Raw genomic sequence first — 6,297 nt, 5'->3', positions numbered from 1 at the left:
CTAGACGCGATGACATCCACAGTCGTAGCAATAACGATGATAATGATGTTGATGATGATGATGATAATGATGATGACGACGACGACGAGCTATAATTATTTCGGACGTATTTTTATTTAGTGCCCGCACGAAACCGGTTTTTAAGTACAAACCATGTAGGCAATAATATTCCGAATTCCTCGTGATCGAACTACGCGTTAATGTACGCTGTACCTCTCCAATCTTTATGTTTTTATTGTGTTTCGGCGACAACACTGTTCGTTACTAAAACGCTGACGTTTCGTTCCGAGACGGAGCTGGGGCGATTTTCGTTTTCTATTTGAATTCGTAATGGCCACGCGGACCGTGACCGGTCTTCGTTTTAAAAATTATTCGTACGAACGCATACGAATCACACGCGCTGAGCATTAGCGTTAAACGTTTTCGAAAACTCAAAAATGGGATTAGGAGCCGAGTGATGCAGCGCACGTGTCCATATTCCTGACCCGAATGGACCGATCGTTCTTATACAGGCACCATCTTCCAGTAGTGGAAATAGGGTCTTCCCATGTCCGCGGCAGAAAATTCGACCCTTGTTCTTGTTGACCGAGCCGGCTCAAGGTATAGGCTAGCTAGGAACCTGGCTAGAACGGCACTTTAGTAGGGTCGGCATTTTCAAAATTCACTGGTACATTATTTCTAGTTCTATCGGTATTTTATAAGAAAAATATTTAAATTAATTCATTCGTGAAAACCACTTATCTATATAATAAAATAATATTGTCTAAAGTTATTATATTACTTTATATCACGGCTTACGTTGGGCGTTTTCAATTATTCCAAAAATATAAATAATCACATAATCACTTCTGCGATTTCCGACACTCGCGATAGTGATGGGTTTTGAGTAATAATTATAGAAATCAATTTTCAAGTCTTTTACGTATAATTTTATACATAAAATAAAAAATTAAATTTTTTTTTTTTTTTGTATATATGTCATATACCAAATAGAGGGAGGGGCTAAGTTGAAATAAAAGCTTAGGTTTTTTTTTTTTTAGAGGTGGCAAAATTTGATTTTGCCTAGTGCACTATTTTTGCTTGGGCCGGTGCTGCTTATCGAAACATACGACCTGTGACAACAGCTGTAATGTTCTCTACTAGCGAAACTATCGAGGGATGTCGAGTTTCTTCCGTGTAAACTTTCCAGCGGAAAAACAGCGCTTAAAATTCCGTACATCGATTACTGCGTTGCGGGATTAAACGTGAACGGGTCGTCGGTTAGAAATAATTCTTTTCGGATTTCTCTGTTCTATTTCCAACGTCGTGAACGGAAAAATCAAAAAAGTCCTACTTTACGAATTTGTCGATCACTAATATTTTTAGTTTTCCTCTTATTTTTTTTTTTTATTTGTTGTCATTACAGTTGATCAAGCGACACGTGTGATTCGTTCGAGCTCCATTTTTATCTGACAAAACACGCAACGGTAGTACCGACACAGCTAAAGGATTGCTTTACCGGGTACGATCGTTGTCGACAGTAAAACCGTAACTTTCAATTACTAGAAAAATGTTTCGTAATGATTTTCGGCTTCACGCCGTGTCGGTACACGTGTACAGACGGATACAGGGCCCCCCCCCCCCCAAACCGTCGGTCGGCCAGGATAACCGCTACCGTTCGGAGCAGGTCTCTCCGAAAATGTTCGACGACGTGATTATTTTCAAAACACCGCGTCGGACGACTGGCGCGCACCGCCGTGAACGCGATCCGGAGAGTAATAATTTCTAAACGAATATAAACGGAAAAGCAGACGACAACCGTAGCGACGGTCCCCGGAGAGTTGAACACGGCTACATTGAATGTGCGCGTTCTTTTCCTCGTGCTGCTCTACGTAATTGGCTTTAACGACGTTTGCCTACCAAGCGAAAAATATACGATCGTCTTAAAAACGGAGTGCGTGTTGGCGGGACCGAACGACGCGCGGTCGTATACGAACGGTGGATCCCCAATAGTCGAATAAATATCAGGCTTAACGACCGCGGTTTGACAACCAAGTACCCGGTGCCCGTGATAGTGCAACCGCTCTCCGGGGGGTTAACATGTACACCGCGTACGCACGCGCTCCCGCGCGAAGGAGCACTTACCGGCTAGAAAAGTTTTTTTTCTTCTTTTTCCCCTTATCCGTGACGTAGTGGTCGTTGTAACGGTATCGACGAAAACCGATGTTTTAGTCGAACGGGTCGAGACCGTTAACGCTGGTTATCGTCGACGTAGACGACAACGACTCTGGCGTTTCTCTCGTCCCGGTCGACGTCGTCGTCGCGTTTACGTTACAGCCGAAACCGCACGACGGTCGTAAAACATAATACATTTTTTACCCTCTCTGCGGGGCCCACTCGCGTATATCAGATATATTATCGTTATTATATTCGTATGACGCGCGCATGTACGTATCGTGTTTTACACACCCTCGCACGATAATAAGCTTTTTACCCTCGTGCCTTCTCCGCACATACCTATATACTTTACGCGCGCATTATTTTTTTCTCTTGGTTTTTTTCTATTTTTCCCTATTTCTTTTTTTTTTTTTTTTTTTAACGCTTTAACGGTCCGAACCGCGTACCCGCGTGGGGTTGATTTAAAAATCACGATACAATACAGACACTTTATTGCGTGGGACATCGAAACGGACAGGCCGCGCAGCGAAAGATCCGTTCGTCGACGGTTTACCGTACCCCCGCGGACGTATATCGCAGAATACGAGAAAAAAATCACGGGATTCGCGACTGCGTTGAAAATGATTAGCGATCGCACGGCGCAGTGAGCTTTCACGATGAAGTGCTGTAAAATATTCAGCGGGTAAACGTCAAATGGTGGAATTTAAAACCATTCGTCGGATTTATTCGTGTTGGATGGGGGACTAACGTCAAAAAATATTGGAAATTGATTAATTTTAAATCCGTCAGTTTGAAATCTTATTATCGGCCGAATCCACGCGAACAGAGCAACTTTGAAAAACGTCAAAAACACAATAATGATATCGATTTTAGACTTGTTGAGGACTTTACTGGAACACTCCCAACGATTTGTTGGACCCGAAGCCGTTTATTTTACACATATTTTAAGATATTTTTTTTTTTTTTTAATCGCTCTGTTTGTGAATTTAGCATTTAAACGACCTTGATGGATTATAATTATCGACGTTCACATAAAACAAAGCAAGGTGCAACAACATTTGTGGGAACAGTTTCAAAATTACTATTTACCGTTTACTACTTCTATACCATCACAGTTGGCACTCAAATGCGACGGTAACGATGTGTTACATTTTCGTCGCACTGATCTATATTTAATTCAAGAATTTTTTTGTATTCAAAATTATAGTCAAAACAATTATTGAAAAATCGAAGCAATAAAACATTTAAAGTCAAGACAGACCAACAACGGATATACAGAATGTAAAAATAAATAAAGCGATTGGGATCAAACGTTTGTAAATTGTTATTTATTTAACTAATTTTATGGAACCAAGAACAGTATAGAGAAAGTTCACATTACTCACTGAGAAGTAAAGAAGTTAAGAAGTTTAAAGTTTGTTTCGTAAAATATATAATCATTTTAAGACATAGGAATAATGTTATATCATGTGTTATTAACAATTTTCGCAGTTTCAATAAACTAAATAATAATACATTTCATATTTCAACTTCTGTTTAATCGATCTATTAAAATAAAAAAGTTAGTACTTATGTAAGATAGAACTGAAATTTTAAAACCCTCCCAAAATATTTTTTTGGTCACTGACAATTTAACGTTGCAAATAATAACAATTTATGGATGGTTCGGAAAAGATTCATTTAGATTCGCAAAGTTGAGATGATAATTTGATAATCTGAAAGTCCACATCGCAAAAAAGATGAAATTCGTTTTTTGTATTTTTATAAAATCGGCTTAAGATATATGTAAAATCGGTGCAAATTTTCTGTACCAAAAGAAACAAGTGAAGGTTTACGGCCCCTGCTGGTTGAGCCATAAGCACTTTTTTTTTTTGCAAAAACATACTTTCCCGAGGCGTTTAACGTGCTACATGACGTTATGATATATCCACATAAGCGATAAAAGATAACTTGCCTACGTGAACATAAGTATACGAATATGAGAACACGTTTGTAAAATATGCACACCGCGTTTCACGCGTCAGAAATTCGGTTTGACCGAAATTTACGGAAACGACACGGCGGCATGTTATACAAATTGCGTTGTTGCGCCCCCAGACGCGGGCATTTGGATACAAGAACATCGTCGTCTGCCCATCTAAAAACGTTCGGAAGCTCCGCGTTGGCTCACGCTGGAGTTAAATCGTGGCCCGGGGGTGTGCATAAATAGGGAGGGAGATATACTCGTGTATATACGTGTGTGCTGAGAGACATACGCGAACAACACATCCACCGGTGAACCGAATTTCCACTCGCACGTATGAACATCGAAAGTACGCGGTACATTAAAACGCGCACTACCCGAAGGGGAGGATTCGGTGGATTTAATTTGGAACGCCGAGGAATCGCCGGTCGGCCAATTACGGGCACGTGCGGGCGCAATGCCGTCGCGGAATATCATTTATACACGCGTATATTTGTACGGATTACGCGGAGCAATACAATTATTACACGTGGGACGAAACGAGCACACGATATTGTTATTACCGTTGATCGCAGCATCCACACGGCGTAATACCCGTGCGCTTAAGGTCGCGCACGAAACTGGTCTCGGTTAGTATAACGCTCGAGTTCGAGTCGATGAAAATAAATAGATGGAAAACGTGTGTACTACAGATGACCAGAGAATCGGTTCCGTACAGCCGTTACTCGACGGGTTGCCAGTCCTTGCACGAGTATTGTATGTTACGTGTGCGTAACGTTATTATTTCAATTGTATGCGCGTGAGAGAGACGGAGGTTCGAATATCGTCGAACAACGTCCATCGGTTCGTTTTTGATATTTGATTTTTTTTTTCCCCCCTGTTATTATCGTTATTGATTTCAGATATCACGACGAAACGGAAGTCGGAGTGAAAGCGAGTTACTGCTGGAACTGCGTACACGCCTTTCGATACACGTGCTTGTACGGTGGCAAATACGGGCATGGGCGCAACTAGATCCCAAATAGTGGGGGTGTTGAAATTGCTGAAAACAAAATAAAATGGTGTTTAACTGCAATCACTATAGATTATATGGATCTGAAAAAAAAAAAAAAAAACAGGGGTGCTAAAAACCCTGTTGCACCCCCCTAGTTGCGTCTATGGAAGCAGCATCGTATCATCCCTACGTGTCATTTGCAGACGTGCTGATGTTAACGTCTTACCGCCGTAACGACGTGTCAACTTTTCGGTTTGAATTAGGCGATACGTCCACGAATCGTTGTATACATGATTAATATATGTGTATACAAACGTGGGATTTACTTTTGCAGTCGAACAGTGTGGGACGAGGGTTCTATCACACTGGATAATCATCATCCTCTACTCCGTTAATTAACTCCGTCAACTTCGCTCGCGTTAATCATGCATAATTATAAATGCGTTTTTAAGACTGCCCAAAGGCAACGCGTTCCACCGTAAATAAAGTTTAATTCATAACCATAATAATGAATTGCAAGTGAGAACGTGTCACGTAAGCGTACGGTCGTAATTCGATGACGGTTCCGTTCGCTCGGAGTCTCGGTGAATCCAGACCAAAATAGCGCAGTGTCTACGCGAGAAAAGGCTTGAAACATGCATGCAACCACCCCGTCGATTTGACTCGTAATATTAAAACAAAATTATGGGTTAGATTTTTATGTTCCTTTAGAATCTCCAGCCGAACGCCTCGTCGCGAATGCGTGTCCATCGAAATGCATTATAATTTCGATCGCGTTAACATGGATAGAATTGCGAGGTCGTCGAATATTTTCAACGCGTACATATTATTAGTGTTATTACGCTCTACATTCTGTTTTCCGGACGAACAACAAGTACGAAAAAGGTCGCGTGGTCTATTTATTTATATATTTATTTTTTTGCCATACGTATTTCAAGCTTCTCGTACGCCGCCCACCGTTAATGCACATCGCCCCTCTTTGTAACCAGGTTTTAATTTTCCATGTGAATTTCAAATTTTAAAATCCAAAATACATTATTCGTCCACTGCGTATTGAGTATAATTTTTTCCAATTTTCCAAGCGGTGATTGTTTATTATTTTTGCGGTACGGGGCCTCGTTCAAACCGAGTACCGCAAATCGACCCGTATGAAGAGATCAATGTCACAAATCCAGACGCGATA

This window comes from Sipha flava, unplaced genomic scaffold, assembly GCF_003268045.1.
Source record: "Sipha flava isolate LNK unplaced genomic scaffold, YSA_version1 85_pilon_pilon, whole genome shotgun sequence".
Classification (NCBI taxonomy): Eukaryota; Metazoa; Arthropoda; class Insecta; order Hemiptera; family Aphididae; genus Sipha; species Sipha flava.
The sequence above is the reverse complement of the archived record's forward strand: the minus strand, read 5'-3'. Positions refer to the sequence as shown.